The sequence below is a fragment of the Protopterus annectens genome, chromosome 1.part1 (genome assembly GCF_019279795.1).
Source record: "Protopterus annectens isolate FY-2018-M chromosome 1.part1, PAN1.0, whole genome shotgun sequence".
In the NCBI taxonomy this organism is placed as follows: domain Eukaryota; kingdom Metazoa; phylum Chordata; order Ceratodontiformes; family Protopteridae; genus Protopterus; species Protopterus annectens.
This window is the reverse complement of record NC_056726.1, coordinates 1,297,434,192-1,297,453,349: the sequence shown is the minus strand read 5'-3', so window position 1 is coordinate 1,297,453,349 and position 19,158 is coordinate 1,297,434,192. Positions and strand designations below refer to the sequence as shown.

Sequence of the window (19,158 nt, the reverse complement as noted above, 5' to 3'; positions counted from 1 at the left end):
TCCACATGAGGGAGTTCTAGCAGTTTCTGAAGTCGGTATGGCTACAGCATGCGCATCCTCCAGACTTTCCTATTCCTCTTCTCCCTGTCTGAAGAAAGTACTTCTGTGGTGGATTCAGCAGTTGTCTCTGAATGTAGGGCTCCCTTTTCAACCTCCTCTTCCTTCTCAGGATCTATTCACAGACACTTCAGATGTGGGATGGGGAGCAACATTTGGCTCCCTGAGGGTTCAGGGAGTGTGGTCGCCTTGTCAGCAGAAAGAGCATATCAACATCAAAGAGATGAGAGCTCTTATGCTGACTCTTTACTACTTTCATGCTGTCTTCTCTCTGTGCCTCTCAAGGTACTCACATACAATACTACAGTCATGTAGTATATCAACAAACAGAGGGGTACAAGATTTTACCATCTTTGCCGGCTAGCACCTCTGGTATGGGATCTGGCTCTCCAATTTCAAGTGACTCTTCAGGCAGTTTATATTCCTTCAGATCAGAACATTGTGTCAGACAGTCTGAGCAGGTCTTTCACTCAGTCCCATGAATGGATGCTTCACAGGGATGTATTTCTGGACATTGTTCACCAGTGAGGTACTCTTCAAGTAGATCTTTTTGCCTCCCCTCTGAACAGACAGTTTCCTCTGTTTTTGCCTCCCCTCTGAACAGACAGTTTCCTCTGTTTTTGCTAGAGTCCCAGGTCCTCTGGTATGGAAGGTGGATGCCCTCTCATTTTCTTGGAAGGGGATGGTTCTTTATGCATTCCCTCCTCTTCCTCTCATTCCGGGAGTCCTTTTCAAGATTCAACAGGATGCTCCCAAAATCTTGTTGGTGACTCTCTTTTGGCCATGACAACACTGGTTCCTTCTACTTCTGCATCTAGCCAAGGGCAATCATCACAAGTTACCTCACAGGGTGGATCTCCTTACAGAGGACAAAGGCTCTCTTATCCATCCCCACCTGTCCACGGTTCAACTGACATTGTGGGTGATAGGGTTTTGATCTCTCATAGACACCTTTTTTTCTGAGGACCTGCTGCAGGTCCTACAGGTGGCCAGAAAACCCACTACTAAGAAATCCCACTTGTCTAAATGGAAGACGTTTTCTATTTGGTGTTTTTCTCATGACTTGGACCCACTTTCTGTGGATGTTCCTTTGGTTCTCTCTTATTTGTGTGAGATGCTCAGTGCTGATTTGGCCTATTCTTCTATTAAGGCCCACTTATCAGCTCTTTCTGCTTGTCTGCCTTTAACATCCCCATTATCTTTTAGTTTTGAGGCTGCAATTTCTTAAAGGCAGCCTTAATATTAGACCCCCCCCCCCCCAGGAAGCATGTTCTTCCTCCCTGGGATCTTAATTTCATTCTGGAAAAATTGACTTAGGCTCCTTTTGAGCCTGCTGTTTCAACTTCCTTGCAACATTGTTCTTGGAAGACAGTTCTTTTGTTAGCTCTTACTTCTCCCAGGTGGGTGTCTGAGTTGCAAGCCCTTATGTCTTGTCTGACCTTTTTTGATATTCCATGAGAACAGGGTGTCCTTGCATACTAGTCACTTAATCAGTCTATTAATTTGCCTACTTGTTTCCCCTCTCCGTAATCTGACAGTGAGAGGGTGCTCCATACCTTAGATATGCATAGACAGCTCAGATTTTATTTGGATAAAACTAATGCTGTCAGAAAATCTGACCAGTTATTTGTTTCTTTTCATCCTAGGTCTTTAGATTTGGCTGTTTCCAAGCAAACTATTTCCACTTGGATTTCAAAGCTATTTCCTTTTCTTACACTTTTCATGGCGAGAGCCTTCCTTCTTCTGTAAAGGCTCATTCTACTAGAGCAATATTTTCTTCTGGTATTTTTTTCAAAGGCTTAGACACTAATTCTGTTCTTGAAGCTGCTACCTGGACTTCTGTATATACCTTTACCAAACATTACCAGTTGGATGGTATCTCCAGAGCTAGGGCTGGTTTTGGCTTCTTAGAGGGTTCTGCTGCTGCTTCCTCCTCACAAGTCTCTTCTTGAGCTTTGGCACTCTCCCATTTGTAATGAATACTGCAGCAGTGAATGTAAGGACATAGTACAGTTGTGTAAAATCTTACCATAACAGCAGATGTCCTTGCCTTCACCGCTGCAGTATTCACTCCCTCCTCATTTTTCCTTCATGGATGTGCAGGTTCTGCTTGGTTTTCCTTGGATTGGTGTTTCTCCTGTGGCAATCAGTACTGAGGATGGTATGCCTGAACATCACCTTTATGCTCTACCCTATGCAAGGAGTGTGTAGGTGAAGTTCAGCGTACCTTAAAGCAATGGTAGATTTTGGTAAACTGGCCAGATGCTGGACTTCGTGGCAAGGAATCCCATTTGTAATCAATACTGCAGTGGTGAAGGCAAGGACAAACTACTGTTATAGTAAGATTTTTCACAACTGTACTTAACTCTCCATGGTTGCTGCCTTGCCAGAGCCCTACAACTCTGCAGTGGATAGACATGACTACAGAATATGGACAGAGAGAGATAGAAAGAGGAATGGATAAATCAGTGGTTGACTTGATTAAGTTAAACCTTGTGCTGTGTGAGTCTGTTTTTTTAATAATTTCATACGTAGTTACTAGGTTTGCAGTTTTAGAGATTGTTGAGGAGCCTAGTCCAATATCCCAGTTGCCCCAAAGCACTTGTCTGGATAAATCAGTTGCAATACGGTAGCACACTCAGTGTGCAACAAGTAGCACTCGCCTTTGCTGCTGAAAGACAAGAAGCCTGTGGGTTCTATTCCAGCTCTAGATGATTGGACTGTTAACTTTACAGTGCAGCATTTGGGGGTGCTGCACTCCTGAGTGCACCATCCTTCAGATGAGACCTGCATTTGGGGGTGCTGTACTCCTTGAGTGTGCCATCCTTCAGATGAGACATTAAAGTGAGGTCCCATCACTTGAGTTGGTTCATAGGTGTGTACTAGGCTAGTACTGGAGCCTTTACAAGCCTAGCCCATAGGATTACCCTAGCATCATGCTACCCAACCTTAGTTCTTAGTGCTTTTGTCGAATAGAGCCACTGGAGTGATCCCCGGGGTGAATTTTCTATTTCCCATCCACTCATCAAGGTTTCTCTTGAAGAGGGCCAGTGAGGTGCCCTGCTTGACATGTAAGGGAAGTCTATCCCATAGTATAGGCAGTCTCTGGGTTATGAACCTGTCCCTCCAGCATGTTCTGTTGAGGTCTCTGGAGCGTGTGGTGCAGAGGGATTGGGATTTCTTTAGATGTAGCATTTCTAATAGAGCTGGGTCAGACATGGCCCTCCAGCATGTTCTGTTGAGGTCTCTGGAGCATGTGGTGCAGATGGATTGGGATTTCTTTAGATGTAGCATTTCTAATAGAGCTGGGTCAGACATGGCTTTGTAAGTCAAGCAGAGATCGTCTCTAAGTAGGTGATATGAGACAGAGAATAGTTGGAGTTTTTTGAGTCTGTCCATATAGGGTAAGTGTTAAGGCCTAGGATCCTCTTTGTGAGGTACTTTTGCAGTCTCTCCAGTTGTTGCAGGTATCTAGTGAGGCACATGCCAAATGGGGCATTGTACTCAATGACTGACCTAATGAGGGAAGAGTAGAGGGAGACAATGACCTCTTTCTTCCTGGATGCAAAACCCTTAGTAATGAGATGTGCCACATAGAAGGACTTTCTGACCACAATGGCAACATGGTGGTCAAAAGAGAGGTTGCAGTCAACCTGTGTTCCCAGATCTCTTATAACGCCTTCTGTGTTCAGTGGGCTACCATCTTTGTGGTAATTCAAGAGAACTGGGTTTTTCTCAAGGGGGATGAAGACACATTTTTTGGCATTGAGCTTAAGGCCATGATTCTGACACCAGTCGTTGATGTCATTGAGGCTTTTCTGTAGGATGTCAACATCACTTGGAGTTAATAATAGCTCCCAACTTGCAATTGTCTATGAACTTTATCAGCCAGAGTCCCTTTGTGTTAGCCTAGACTTCAGAGAAGTAGATACCAAGCAGGAGTATCCAGGACCGAACCCTGTGGGACTCCACTAGTGACTGGTTGGCACTCTGACTTGGAGTCAGCTACTTTCACACTGTGGGTTCTATCTGTGAGCCAGTTTGCAACCCACCTAGTGATATAGGGTTGATGCCTAGCTTAGTGAGTTTTTCTATGATTCCTGAGTAGGGAATGGTATCATAGGCCTTGGCCAGATCAAGGTTGGCTGTATGAACCACTTTGCCTTCATCCACAGCTCTGGTGACTGACCCAAAGAAGTCGACCAAGTTAAGCAGGCATGATCTACCCTTCACAAAACCAAACTATGTAGGATCCAGAGTTTAGAGATTTCCTATATCCTTGTTTATGAGATCCATGATGATGTGTTCCATAGCTTTGCATATCAGACTCGTCGGGCTAATTGGGCGATAATTCCCAGGGTCTGCATCCTCTCCTTCTTTGTGGAGAGGGATGACTGTAGCAGTGCACTATTTGGTAGGGACAAAGCCTGAGGTGAGGCTGTGATTGAACAGGGCACACAGGTGATGTGCTAGTTCACTCTGTAGTTTATGTAGAACACAGCCAGGGATATTGTCAGGTCCCATAGAAACTGTACTCTTGGCCTTGGACAGTGCTGTTTTAACCTGTGCAGCAGTAATACTGTGTGCCTGGCAATCTAATTGTGAGTGGTCCTTTGGGGCGGGTAAAGTTAGCACTGAATCTGTCGGCCAGTATATTGGCAATATCTGTTGGAGGTACCATTGTGCAGTAGCTCAGAGCAAATCTGGATATTGCTGTGGAGATTCTTTACATAACTATAATATGCTTTGTGGTTGTCTTTACTATCTGGTGCAATTCTGTTTTCATAGCTAGCTTTAGAGGATTTGAGGGATCTCAACCTTTTATTGAGGCTGATAAGGGAGTTTTTCCAGTCTTGGGACTTTGCCTTATTTCGCATCAGTTTACTCCTTCTGTTGTAGAGTTTGTTTATGGCAGGGGACCAGCAGATTGGCTTCCTTTTTTTGAGGAGAGCATCTTGGTTCTATTGGGTATGGCGAGATCCATGCATTTGTGTATGTGTTCATACAGTGCATTGGTGTATGATTCGGTGGTCATGCAACTATTCTCCATTTGCATGGGTGCCGTGAAGTTAGCCACCTCTATTTTTAAGAGCCCAAAGTTAGTTTTGGAGAAGTGTTTCATGGTGGTTACCTTTGTGTGTGTGTGTGTGGGGGGGGAGTATGGATTTCCAAGGTGATTAGTTTGTGGTCGGATCTAACCAGGGACTATTGGTGTAGAACAACGGTCGCCCATGTTAGTAATGACCAGGTCAAGGATGTTGCTACCTCTAGTGGGGGTAAGAACGAGCCTGTCCAAAGCATTGGAATTAATGAATTCCAGAAAGCATTGGACAAGTGTATTGGTACATGAATAGTTTTCCCAGTTAATAGAGGGGTAGTTGAAGTCGCCCAGTATGAGAGTACTAGGTTGGACCCTAATATTCTCCAGGGTGCTTAGGAATGTGGAGTGTGAGTCTTGGGACATGGTTGGAGACCTGTAGCAGGCTACGACCTGAATCGCTGTCTTACCCAATGTTAGCTGCACCTGAAGTATCTCAGATGCATTATGTTGGGCTACCAGTCTGGAGGTGTGCGCATCCTTTATGAATATGGAAACACCACTGCCTTTGGAGTTTGGTGGTAGCTCAAGTGGATGTTAAAGATTGCACAGTGCCTACAGAAAAGAATAGGGGAAGTTCCCTAATGCCCTGGCCAAAGTTCCCCTACTGGTATAAATACCACCTTGGGTCTTCCTTGAAAAGAGGCCACTAACCCACTGGACTAACCTGGTCACAAAGTGTAAATAAAACTTTACAAAGATATTGCCACATTTTCCATGGCAAAATTGGAATCTAGATTTTGGTTCTAAGAAATGGACATATGAGAATAAATAATCTTTTATGCAGAAGAAGATTAAATGGTGGAGGCTGAAAACAAGGAATTTTGATCTTTACTTTGGGAATGGAAAGTAGGATCCCCTCTAGATATCAGAGAATATTTATACCTGATAGAGATGGAGCTATGAGTGCAGTATGCCACTAGACCCCACAAAATACTGATCTTCAGCAAGGTTAGCTGCAACTGGCATTGGTCTAATCCTATCTTTATGGCCATCTGCTATACAAAATGTAAACAATGCCAACTTTTCAATGCCAAATAATTTTTAGATGTTGTATAACTGTGGGCGGCAAGCCATGGTGGAGAAAGAAAATACTTATTGGGTGACTGCTGAGCTACATATTAATTTTTATTGGCAGACTGATACCTCCCATAATCAGGCTTGTTTCGTTGGCCAATCCTGACTTCCAACCATCTACATAGCACATCTGCCAAGCCAGGCATGTTTCTAAGAGCCAGTCTTCCTAATCGGTTCTTGGTCTGCCACTAGACAGCAGCAACTTTTGGTAACAAGGGCTTATTTTTTATTTTATTTATTTTACAAGCAAGTTTAATAGATAACTGCCTTCCTTTTAATCTTGACAAAGTTACAGTATAGAACAATCACTATGCAGAAATACAAAAGAAAAACAAATGACAAACTGCTGAAATTAGAAATATTAGTTTTGCTACTTTTAGGATTTTTTTGCATGAACAATAAGATGTGTGGTACTACAAAGCACCAAATAAATGGAATATACAGTGCAGAAATAGAATGATTTAATGGGTAAGACTCTTCAGGAGCATACTGTGCTTTGTCAACAATCAAATGTGTACACAATTTGGAATGCACCTGATGTCATAATGAACACAGGTATATCTCCTTAATATAGTGCATGGCAAATATGTCAGTAGCTGATATGCTGGTAGCTGTGGACACCTCCAGGTCATATCTTTCAACCTCTTGACACAAGAAATTTGGGCAAAGCCAAAAAATGGGGGGGGGGTCATACCTCTCAACTTCTTAGTGCAAGAAATCTGGGCAAAGCCATAAGTAATAGAGAATAAAGACCCCAAATATGGGACATTTTTATAATGTTGCTTTTAGAAACTTAGAAAGTTGATAGAATAACGTGTTTGGTATTTACATGAATTTTGAATGGTATGAAGTCTGAAACTCAGGTGTCTGTTATTTGTCTGACTTCAATCCTGAATGATTTGTCAAACAAACAAAATTTTATGAGAAACCGACCAAAAATATGAGGCAAACGTCTGGGCATTCAGCAAAAATGTGGACAGTTGAGAGCAGTAACAAAGGCCCAGAAATAGGGACAGATTTTAACTATTGTGCTTATAAACTTCTAGAAAGACAGATTTTGTATTATCATACATTTTTTGATTGACATGAAGTCTGAAACTCAAATGTTTGTCATTATCTAGAGACTTCAGTCCTCACTAATTTGCCAGAAAACCACACATTTTGTGAGGAACAGACCAAAAACTGGAGCCAAAAATCCGGACATTCTGCAAATAGCTGGACAGTTGAGAGCTATGCTCCCTGTGATTCAGTGCAGTTCATTACCATTTCCAGACCTAAGAAAACTTGCTCTACCTGTTTTGTTTTATGCAAAAGCAGCTTTATACTTTTTGCATAGTATTGTATAGTATGAAGCTGCATGCACCACCCTCATGTTCAGAGGTGTGAGAAAAGTGCAGGGCTGACTGCCAGACAGTACTTTTGTTCACATTAATGAATCAGATGTTTAAACTTTTTTATGTCTGACTCAAAAAAGGGACACAAAGTAGAAGACAGCTTATCTTTAGCCTTTGTCTACTGTAACATGTTCATTGTACATCTGACAAGGTAGCAAGTAAATAATTTTGTCTATAAACTTGGTCAGGTAGTGATATGTTGTTGCAAATCACTATAGAATCAAAAGTGTTAGATGAAGTTGACATTAATGAATCAGATGTTTAAACTTTTTTATGTCTGACTCAAAAAAGGGACACAAAGTAGAAGACAGCTTATCTTTAGCCTTTGTCTACTGTAACATGTTCATTGTACATCTGACAGGTAGCAAGTAAATAATTTTGTCTATAAACTTGGTCAGGTAGTGATATGTTGTTGCAAATCACTATAGAATCAAAAGTGTTAGATGAAGTTGCCATTAATTTGGTTTATTTCTTTTTTTAAACCAGCTAAGCCTATTGGACACAAATGTTCCTCCTTTCAGGGGTTACCTTGGTGAAGTGACCTGCCCAAAAACAAACCCTGTAGTCTGGGTTACAGGAAGCAACTCATTAGCAGCGTATAACCACTATCCTCTGCACCAAGTGCCCTTGTATATCCTGGGGGTCTGTATGCAAATAATGTAGTTCATAGTTCATATAAGAAGGAACAGTTTGTGTAGGTAAATGTGCCATAACGGCAGATGTTCAAATAGAAAACTGTTGCAGTAGCATATAGCTGTATGGGAGGGACATATCATGCTTAGGATAAGTTGTCCATTCACAGTATGAAAGGTTTTGGGCCCACCATATGTCTGAGGAAGCTCAAGGGCAAGCTGGTATAAATTTACATGTATGGCCACCAAAATTTAGGGCGTTCATGCCCTAAGAAATAATGTTGTCTAAAATAAGTCACCTTCTAGGATGCCAAATTGGAGGTTTATGTGCTAGCAGAAAAGGAGTAGGGAAGAAATGAGGATACCTCACCCTGGCCAAAAACATTATCCCCTGAAAAATAGGAAAGAAAAATAAATGAAAGAGGATAGGAGGAAAGGTTGCATACTGCAACAGTGATTTATTCAAACAACTACTGTTATAGTTAGTTTACTTACACAATTATAGTATGTTAATTATTAGATCACTGTTGCAGTAGCACATAGTTGTATAGGGTGATTGCCATAGCCTAGATAGCCAAGGAGGAGGTGGGTCAGAGTAAAGGAGGCCTTGGAGAACTGATCTAGCTCAACCTGCTCTGGATCTGGCAAATGAGTCCCTCTTGTAATGTTTGGTAAAGGTGTGTACAGAATACCAAGTAGCTGCCTCTAGAGTGACTCTAATGTCTACCCTTTCCAAAATGCCTTAGACATAGGTGTAGATCTGGTGGAACGAGTGTTGGTCTTGTGAGGAAGGAACTTACCAAAGTGAGAGTAACAGAATGAATGGAATGGGACAACCAAGTGGAAATTCTGTTTTGATATTGGTTGTCCTTTTTTTTCTTTCTATCTAAGGAAATGAAGAGCTGTCCCAAAGCTCTAAAGTATTTTGTTCTTTCAGTGTAGTAGCTGAGTTGTCTGTGGACATCAGAATATGTAAGATTCTCTCTCTCTCCACTGTTTTAGGTTCAGGAGAGAACACATGGAGATGAATGCCTTGGTACAGAGTAAATTCTGTAAGTATTTTAGACATAAAAATATTAGTTTTCAAGGATGCCCTGCCCCACGAGGAAAGGCTGGATCACCATTAAAGCCTGCAACTCAGATATTTTTCTAGCCAGTGTCAGAGCAGCAAGTAAAAGAGTTTTCCAAGTAAAGAATTTCAGTCAGCCCGATGAACTGGGTCAAAGGGTTGTAAAGTGTGTCTTCTAAAATATATTTGAGATCTGTGGGAAAAGTTACCTGTTTTCTTGGTAGCCAGATATGTAAGATCCCCTTCAAAAATTATTTTACATAGGATAATGAAGAAGTTAGGGGGTGTCTAAAGACAGATATGCAGAAAGGGATGAAAAGTGAATCTTAACAGAAGAGTAAGAAAAGCCTGAATTGAGGATTGCACACAGGCAATTTAGAACCACATTATCATCTGCCTGACTTTGGTCATGGTTCTTCCTGTAGCACCAATTAGAACATCACTTCCATTTGGCTAAACAGGATTTTCTAGTGGCAAGTTTTCTAGTTTCCTTTAATACCCGCCGAATGTCTGCAGAGAGAAAGTGCCTTAACAGAATGAAAATTCTATTATCCAGGCATTCAGATGAAGATTCTGCAGGCTGGATTGGATCAGTGATCCTTTGTACTGTATGAAAATATATATTCTGTGAGGATTTTTGTGGTAATTGCCCTTGACTGTTTTCATGAAAAAGGAGAACTGGTGTTGTCTGGGCCACACTGGAGTTACCAAGATTACTTTTGGATATTCTTTATAGAGGAATATAGAGGAATATTCCCATCTATGGTAACAAAAAGGTATCTGTCTTCCAGTGCTTTCTACAAGGTATTCTGGAGCAGAATTTCTTCAATTGTCTGTTGTAAATGGAGGCAAACAGATTTATTTGTGGGATTTCCCACAAATGGATTATCTTCTGGAACACCCCAAAGTGTAAATTCCATTTGTGGGTGTCTGTCAGTATGTCTGCCCCAGTATTTTGCTCTGATGAAATATAAATAGCCAAAAAGGATAGACTGTGCTAAGTTCTATGTACCAAGGCTATCATGACTGGTGTGCATAAGGGTAGGACCCAAAAACCCCTTGTTTGTTTACATCACAGTAGTGTTGCCTCTGAATACCTGAAGAGGTCCTAGAGTCCACAAATAATTCAAGGTCTTTAATGCAAATATCAAGGTCATTATTTCCTTGATATTTATATATTTTTTTCTTTAAATAATGGTCTCACAGACCCTACATTTGTAATCCCTTTGATACAGTTCCCCATGCAAAGTCTGATGCATGCATGGTTACAGACTGGACAGAGGTAGGAGAGGAGATTGGGAGACCTGGATTTAGTCAAATTTGACCTGCCCACCATAATAGTTCCTTCCTCATGAATAGAATTATTAGAATTTTGAATGATAGGGGGTGTTGGTGCTGAGTTACTGATTTGAGAAACCAGTATCTTTCCCTCATGTGTGCTAGAGGAACCATCAGGTTCATGGAAAAACATGTATCCAAGAATACTGTGATATTCCCCTGTAATTGGTTGTTGAAGAAACTACAGGAACTGAGAGTCATACAAAATGTGGTTTTCTAGAGGAAAACAAGCCATCATTAAGGAAGTATCCAGTAGGCAACCCAGAATTATGATTCTGTGAGAAGAAAGGACATAAGACTTCTCCAGAGTTAAATGAAATCTCATGTTTTGACATTGATTTCTGACAAACAACAGAGATTCTTGACATTGTTTTAAAAGAGTGTGCAAAAATAAGGTGATTCTCTAAATATGGAAAAATGTGAATGCCTTGCAGTCTGCAAAAAGCAATTACCTGTGCTAGACAACATGGATACACCAAAAGGTAAACAAGAGAGTTGAAAATGTGAACCTAAAGCAGGAAACCATAAAATGTGTCTGAATGTCTGTGAATGGGTATGAAGTGATTTGCAGCTTTTAATTCCATAGTCACACAGAAATATAGAGGAGGTATCAGTAGACAAAGAGATTAACAGGAAAGCAGTTTAAAGTTGGGATGTTTATGTAAAGGTTGAGGAAAGCCAAATCCAGGCAGGTTTGCAGGTTCCGTCCTGCAGGTTTGCAGGTTCCGTCCTAACTGGGCACTAGGAAAACTCTTGGAGAAAACCTTTTACTATTTGAGAATCTGGAACAAAATCGATGACTCCTTGCGAGATAGCATGTAGGAAATGATGTGAGGGAATAGATGGGTTTCATTTTCTGAATGTGGAGGAATCCCTGAGTTTGGAGGTAGAGAATCTCATTGTCATTTGTATCTGTACTTGATAATTTGCAGTACCCATGAGCCTGTTGTGATTTAACTCCAGATTGCAGGACAGGAAGCTTGCCTGCAAGGTTCAGAGCATGGCCTGGGTGGAGAAGAAAGTGGGTTGGGTTGGCAGGGTAAGTCATTTATTTTGACTACCCTTGGCCCTGGGCAGAACTACCCTTTTCTTTGAATTGCACTGCCATTGTTTTTTGTACTCTTATGTTCAAGACCTTTGTTGGGTTGTTTATAGGGTGTTCTGCAAAATAGCCCAGGACCGGAAGGGTAATTTCTATTGTACTTAGGAACAGGAGGTAAGAACATTTATTTGACTCCTTGAATCAGTTTTCCCCTTATCATTTTTTTCCAAGACTTCTACAGAAGAAATTACAAAATAAATAAATAATTAAATAAATGCATTCCTTGAATGAGAAGAAGGAGTGCGTTACACATCCCGTACGGCTGTAGCTGCCCGTTCATAGATTGCAGCGGCTGTGCTTTTCAGCCAAATTGCACTACAGCAAAGTGCTGATGCAGCCGTTTGGTTTTGGCGATGTAGCTCGCAGGGAAATGTCTTGCGAGCTACACGCCGGAATCCATTCCAAACAACACATCTTTGTATTGTGGGCATTAAGAATGCATGCTTAACAGCCGTGGTTATTTTTCTGAGACTTAAGGCATGCATACCTAAGTATAACAGACTGGAGACAGATCATGGTCAAATGGGGCCGTAGATACACTGTTCAAACTTGCCAGTGTGCATACCATTTTTCTTTTTACAATGATCAGAGATAATTGGATTTAATTTAAACATTATTAAAAATTACAGCAAAAACAGTAGCAGCAGTTTGATGAACTAAACAAAATACTCTTACATTGAAAACAAACTTAGCATGAACAACAGTATGTGAAGAGTGTAGGAATTTAAAAGACAAATATGTAACAGATTTACTAACAGATTGTGACAGCCCACTGGGAACAAGTGTCCCTCTTCAGAGGTAGCCCAGGAGCACTGACAGGTGGAATAACTTGGTCAGAGTCACATAGCAGGCAATTAAAGGTTGAGAGACTCAAGCCCTGCACTGCAGGAAACCGTTCATAGCCATACTCAACTGTACTAATTACAAGACAAGCTATTGTAGCCCAACACACCCTGGGATTCAGTTAACGCCTACACTAATTGTACACTAAGTGTACACCATTCTTAGTGAACAGAGAACACAGGCATAACTCACACCTTCTTTCTCCTGATTTTAGTTTTTCTACCGATGTTCTTGGAGCTTTAAATATTGACAGGGATTAAGTGCAGACTGCATGTACACTTAGTGTAATCTTTGAGTGACTTAAAGGCACAAAAAATGTTGTAGGGAAGTTCTTGATTACTTTATTGAATCTGCCCACAGTGCATTTCACACTCATGTACCTGCAAAATAGAAGTTAAATAACAATAAACTTCTAGACTTCATGCTGTCCCATTTACTCACAGCTAAACTGTCCTTGGCCATTTTCATGATAAGAAAGAACCAATGTAGTCTGGAAATTAGGAAGACTGTAAACAGTCAATAAAACAAGGAAAGCTAGAATCATACCTAAAGAACATGATGATGATGAACTATAATGAAGCTTCTGTTTACAGTAAGATAACAGCTCAGAGCCTTAATTTCCAGACAACTCTAATTCACTTAAAAACTACCAGAATGATGGTTGTTGGATCTTATTCTTCTTCTTTCAGCTGCTCCCGTTAGGGGTCATCACAGCAGATCATCTGTTTCCATTTCTTCCTGTCCTCTGCATCTTGCTCTGTCACACCAACCACCTACATGTCCTCTCTCACCACATCCATAAACCTTCTCTTAGGCCTTCCTCTTTTCCTCTTGCCTGGCAGCTCCATCCTTATCACCCTTCTCCCAGTATACCCAGCATCCCTCCTCTGCAAATGTCCAAACCAATGCAATCTTCTCTGGCTTTGTCTCCTAACAGTCCAACATGTGCTGACCTTCTGATATACTCTTTCCTAGTCTTGTCCATCCTCATCACACCCAATGCAAATTTTAACATCTTTAATTCTGTCACCTTCAGCTCAGCCACCTGTCTTTTCGTTAGAGCAACTGTCTCCAACCCATATATCATAGCTGGCCTCACTCCCATCTTGTAAACCTTCCCTTTCACTCTTGCTGGTACCCATCTATCACTCCTGACACTTTTCTCCACCCATACCACCCTGCCTGCACTCTCTTCTTCACCTCTGTTCCACACTTCTCATTACTCTGAACTGTTGATCCCAAGTATTTAAACTCATCCATCTTAGCCAGCTCTAATCCCTGCATCCTTACCATTCCTCCATCCTCCCTCTCATTTACACACACATATTCTGTCTTGGTCCTACTGACATTCATTCCTCTCCTGTCTAGAGCATATCTCCATCTCTCCATGGTCTCTCCAACCTGCTTCCTACTCTCACTACAGATCACAATGTCATCCACAAACAGCATATTCCACAGAGACCCCTGTCTGATCTTGGGATCTCATCTGTTAACCTGTCCATCACCATTACAAATAAGAAAGGGCTGAGGTCTGATCCTTGATGTAATCCCACCTCCACCTTAAATGCATCCATTACTCCTACTGCAGACCTCTTCACTGTCACACTGCCCTCGTACATATCCTGTACCACTCTAACATACTTCTCTGCCACTTCTGATTTCCTCATACAATACCACAACTCTTTTGTAGGCACCCTGTCATATATTTTCTCTAAGTCCACAAAACACAAGGCAACTCCTTCTGACCTTCTGTATACTTCTCCATCAACACCCTCAGAGCAAACATTGCATCTGTTGTGCTCTTTCCTGGCATGAAACCATACTGCTCCTTACTAATCGTAACCTCTCTTCTTAACCTAGTTTCCACTACTCTTTCCCATAAATTCATGCTGTGGCTGATCAGTTATATCCCTCTGTAGTAACTACAGCTCTGCACATAACCCTTATTCTTAAAAATTGGTACCAGTACACTTCTTCTCCACTCCTCAGGCATCCTCTCGGTACCAGTACACTTCTCCACTCCTCATGCATCCTCTCACTTTCAGAGATTGTGTAAACAATCTGGTTAAAAACTCCACTGCCCTCTCTCCTAAGCACCTCCATGCTTCCACAGGTATGCTATCTGGACCAACAGCCTTTCAATTCATCATCCTCTTCTTAGCTGTCCTTACTTCCTCCTTGCTAATCTATTGCACTTCCTGAATCACTATCCCCACATCATCCAACCTTCTATCTCTCATTTTCTTTATTCATCAGCCCCTCACAGTACTTTTTCCATCTGCTCAGCACACACTCTTTGCTTGTGAGTACATTTCCTTCATTATCCTTTATCACCCTAACCTGCTGCACATCTTTCCTAGCTCGGTCCCTCTGTCTAGCCAATCGGTACAGTTTTTTTCCCTCCTTAGTGTCCAACCTTTCATACAACTCACCATAAGCCTTAGCCTTAGCCACCTTTCTCTTCACCTTACACCTCATCTCCTTGTACTCCTGTCTACTTTCTTCATCTCTCTGATAATCCCACTTCTTCTTCTTCCGCAACATCTTCCTCTGTGTACTCTCCTGTACTTCCTCATTCCACCACCAGGTCTCCTTGTCCTCCTTCCTCAATCCAGATGTCACACCAGGCACATTTCTAGCTGTCTCCCTTACCACTTCTGCTGTAGTTGCCCATTTGTCTGGTAACTCTTCACTACTACCCAGTGCCTGTCTTTAACTCTTACCTGAACTCCACCTTACAGTCATCCTTTTTCAACTTCCACCATTTGAGCCTTGTATTTTATAAATAATAATAACTATAAAATTAATGACAAGCATCATTGATTTACTAGAAAAAAAGAAGTTAATGAGGGACAAGGCACAGATATGGGAGAAAATCAGAGATGTCCTACAAACTTAGAGACAGATAAGTGGCAGAGTGGTTTAATTCACTTAGAAAGTTAACAGAACAATAGATTTCACATTTACATACATATTTTGCTCAAGAACAATGAAACTGTAATGAAGCTAATGAAGTTCTGGCAGTTTGTGCAGAGTATTAAGGCTTCAACCACTTAATGAAATGTTTTCTGTAGTCGGGGATACAGGGTTTGACTTTTCTATGTCCATTGGACTACAGTTTTACTCTGAGCAAGTTACTTAATTGAGCCATGCTTCTGGTTTGCCCCTGCCTACTATGTGACTCTGAGTAAGTTACTTAAAAAAACACTGCTCTTGGATGTTCCCTAAAACTATGGTTTACCTAGTTAACAAACAGATAAAAAAAGGAACAGCGTATAAACATGACATACAATTCATAGGTTCATAGATTAGTACTAGGCTAACTGCCCTTGCAAGCCATTTTAAGTCTAGCCAATTATCCCTTGTGAGACTCAAACCCTGTTCCTTGTGGTTGTAAGGCAAATACCTTAACCATTAGCCACCCTCCCAAATTGGAGATTTTCTGTGTGCATTTTCTGAGTAACAGCAACTGTGAAACTCTAATTACTGGAATTTATTGACAACTGTAAATCCTCCATGACTTACCAGATTATGAGGTCTGAATCTGTAGGTAAGGCAACTGAGTTCAGAGTTCATACTTTGTAAACTGAATTCATCCAGAGGTCCCAGCATTCTAGGTCTGGTAATGGTAACTTGGCAGTACACATATACACATAGTCGCGCTCTCTCTCTCTCTCTCTCTCTCTCTCACACTTGTACATGCACACACCACACACACACACACACACACACACACACACACACACACACACACACACACGAAGCCTCTCTGTTATTGGCTGTACATTTGAGCCAATAAGAGAAGAATTCCTGCAGATTTTCACACATAAATACAGAGGAGTAGCCAAAACGAGCAATAATTGGGGGTTGGGAGATGTGACTAAGAATGAGGCATTTTTTTTTTAATATTTATGGGGCCCCCACTCAGCACTGGGCCTAGACAGTTGCCTAGGATTTCTTGTAAAGGATCCAACCTTGTAAATGACCAAGTTGAAGCTGCACTAGATACTGCATCAGCAGAATTATAAAAGCATTCCAAGAATTAGGAATGTTTAGTGACCCAAGTTACAGAAGAGATCACAATGAGTAGGGATGATTTAATGTATGAAGAAAGTAAACCTTCCAGGACCTTATTTATATCTGAAAAAGATGCAAGCAAATATTTTGCCACATGAGCTTGGCAGTTAATGGTCCTAAAAGCAAGAGTAAAGCAAGTATAAAATTACTTCCCAAATCTGCCAAAAGCTCTTCCATTCTTATCTGAAGGCACAATATTTGTATTAGTAAGATGTTTGGATCAAGTATTGTTAGATAAGTAGATGACTGATGGATCAGCTACAAGGTTACAAAAAAAGAACTTATGGGTCTATGGAACTGTATAATGCCTCATATGCAAAATGTTGCATGGCTTGAGAACTAAACCAGAGAATGTGCATGAGCTTGGAATAAACAGGTAAACAACATGCAGCTCAGCACATTCAGGCAGAAACCAACAGAATAAGATGATGCAAATCCATTACTATTCCATTCCATAACACAGGAACAAGGCCATTAAACTGGTTTCAATGTCAACCGCATCTTCATCAGTTGAACAAAATTTAAAACACCTTATATTTATAAGGTAGCTGTCTCATATTGATGACATCATAAACCAAGGACATCAATAAAATAGTGCCATGGTCATTACATTACCTCAGAAATTACCTTAATACTTCTGTATAATACAAGATCAGCTTAATGAACAGGAAATTTAGTGAAGAAAAAAGTGCAATACTGAACGGTTTGTTGTAATAAAGAAATAAAGTCACTTCATAGCCCCTAATAGTCTAAGAACCATATTAAACATTGTACATAAAAATATTCACAAATATGATACATTTTGGCAGAAAATTATATATAATATAAATTTATGTAACTGGAAAGTGCAAACATAAAATTATAAACAAACAATAAAAAACAGAACATGACAAAAAGTTATTTACCACTGAATGTTATTTTATAGTGGCCACTAGTGGCCAAAAAAGAGCTGAAATATTCACTGGATTTGAAAAATGTAAACACCACGTTCTCAGATGACTGCAAGTTAAGAGCTATCATCATAGATTTCCCCCATGACACCAACATTCTACAAGGGTCTAACACAAACAACTGACTGGTGCAAATGCCACTGATAAACTCATTGCAGTGAAATGCACAGTAGTGCTGTTTGTGAAAGCGTAGACCCAAGCTAATTATTTCATCAATAAAACACCCCTAAGAGTTGACCCGATAGTTAAGGATCTGGGAACCTACGTAGGCAGTAATCTGGCAAAAGGCCAACACATAACCAAGATAGTAAGAAAATCATTCTGTGTCACACAACTCATAAGGGTATGGCCACCAGGCCCAAGGAAGTAATAGTACCACTCTACAAAGCCCTCATCATGCCCATCATTGAGTACAGTACCTCCTTTGGCATATACCCAGGCAGGCACTTGGAATGCCCTCAAATGTTCCTCACCAAGACAATCCAGGGTATGAATATCCTGTCCTACACAGATCAGCTTAAGGTCCTCTCTCTGTTCTCAGTATACTACAGGTTACTAAGAGGCAAGCTATGCCTAGCATGTAATGCTTCTTTGGATCCAGCTCTGATGGATCTCTTGCAACATCTGCAAGATAAACACCTCCAGAAACACTAGATCCAAGGAGCTGAACTTTGTCTGCAACATAAAGACAACCTTCTGGTGGGATTGAAGGTTCCCTGTGCAATGGAATAAGTTCCTCATCTACATGAAGAAGAGTTTATCCCTGACCCTTTTCAAGAGAAACTTTTATCACTGAATGGGAAATCACAAATTCACCCCTGGCTTGACCCTATGTTTCTAATGGACAAAGGTCAACAGAAAGTAAATTAATCCCTAACTAACGCACACACACACACACACACACACACACACACACACACACACACAAAACCCTTAGCTATCTCCTTACTAACATACCCCATCATATAGGTGTCCAAGGAATTCAAGGACAAAACTGGTTAGGTTGTATGGCTAGGTTTGTAAAGACCCTGGTGGTCATTTGTATGAACCTATCTGTCATGGGACAGGGGAGAGAGGGTGAAGGAACAGTCATCCAGTTTTTCAGAGCTATCACTGTCAGAGTCATTTTTGTCAGGACCTTAAGATAGTGTTTTTTTTCTAGATAAATGTTAAGGGAGCTGAGCCTACTTCTAATTGTTTTCTGTGTAAAAGAAAGGCAAATAGTACATGACTTAACACTGTGTGGCTCTCTTAAACAAAACAGCCAAGCTGTATGGAAATCATTGTGTGGAGTCTCGTACCAAACAGATACTTTCCTTTTCTTCTAGACATAAGAAACAACAATAGTTTTCTCACAAAAATGGAAGGAAAGTCCCCAAAGGGGTACTTATCTGCCCAAAAAATAAAACATGCCAACCACTAAAGCACTGAAGATGCAGCAAAGGCATAGTCTGACTGAAATCAAGAAACAAAAGTTCAGAATATTTTGGTGCCTGTATATCTGAATTTATACCAGCATGC

General features: G+C 40.9%; 1 protein-coding gene across 2 annotated transcripts in view; it reads left to right on the top strand.

Annotated features, from left to right (window-relative positions):
• Positions 1–19,158, top strand: part of LENG9 (leukocyte receptor cluster member 9) — a 93,244-nt gene that overhangs the window by 4,750 nt on the left and 69,336 nt on the right. Inside the window, exon 2 of one of the 2 annotated variants that reach the window (XM_044081591.1) lies at positions 9,261–9,310. The exons of the other annotated variant lie outside the window; for it this stretch is intronic. The gene's annotated coding sequence lies outside the window, so the exon portion shown is untranslated. The remainder of the gene's footprint in view (positions 1–9,260; positions 9,311–19,158) is intronic. 2 annotated transcript variants of the gene reach the window in all.